We start from the raw sequence: 672 nt of genomic DNA, 5'->3' as shown, positions 1-672 counted from the left end.
AATACACTTAAATTGCAATTCAGTGGGATCATTATATCTAGACATCAATCCATAAAAATCGAGAGATCTTTGACATATGACCTGGCTAAATTCTTTAATAGTTTATCCTCTGCCCTTCAAGTTTGTTCTTTCTCAGCTTTTTCTACTCATATTAAAAACTATGTCTCATCGCTGTTCCAATCTTCAAGGATCATTTTCCACCCTTGTTATATAAATAACTATTTTATCATCCTGGTAAGATAATATTTTTTTTGAGTAACAGTCGGTAGCGTGGCCGAGCGGTCTAAGGCGCTGGTTTAAGGCACCAGTCTCTTCGGAGGCGTGGGTTCGAATCCCACCGCTGCCAAGTTTTTTTGTATCAGTATATTTAAGGAGTTCGAAGCTAAAAGAATTTACTTCTTTTTATTTATGCCTTAAAAAACTTTTCTACAAACTTTTCTTCAAAGATCTACGTATCTTTAATTTAAAACCGAAATAGTTATTTAATTAACTGTTATTGGTTCTTGTAACATTTTGTATTTTTTAATAAATATATTTAAATTTATAATATGGGATGCGTAAGCCAAAAATGCGCAAAAACAGAAAACCTAAAAATAAACCTATGATGACTAATAATATTGAAAATAACAATATTCACCTAAATATCCGTTAAATTTTCGCGGCGATTCCAAG

The 672-nt window shown here is 31.8% G+C and overlaps 1 non-coding gene across 1 annotated transcript; it reads left to right on the top strand.

Annotated features, from left to right (window-relative positions):
* The first annotated feature begins 264 nt into the window (after window positions 1–264).
* Window positions 265–346, top strand: Trnal-aag (transfer RNA leucine (anticodon AAG)). Its single transcript has one exon. It is a non-coding gene; the product is annotated as a tRNA-Leu (tRNA).
* The last annotated feature ends 326 nt before the right edge of the window (window positions 347–672 follow it).

This window comes from Anthonomus grandis, chromosome 12, assembly GCF_022605725.1.
Source record: "Anthonomus grandis grandis chromosome 12, icAntGran1.3, whole genome shotgun sequence".
NCBI lineage: Eukaryota > Metazoa > Arthropoda > Insecta > Coleoptera > Curculionidae > Anthonomus > Anthonomus grandis.
Note: the sequence above shows the minus strand (reverse complement) of the source record. Positions and strands in the feature narration are given on the sequence as shown.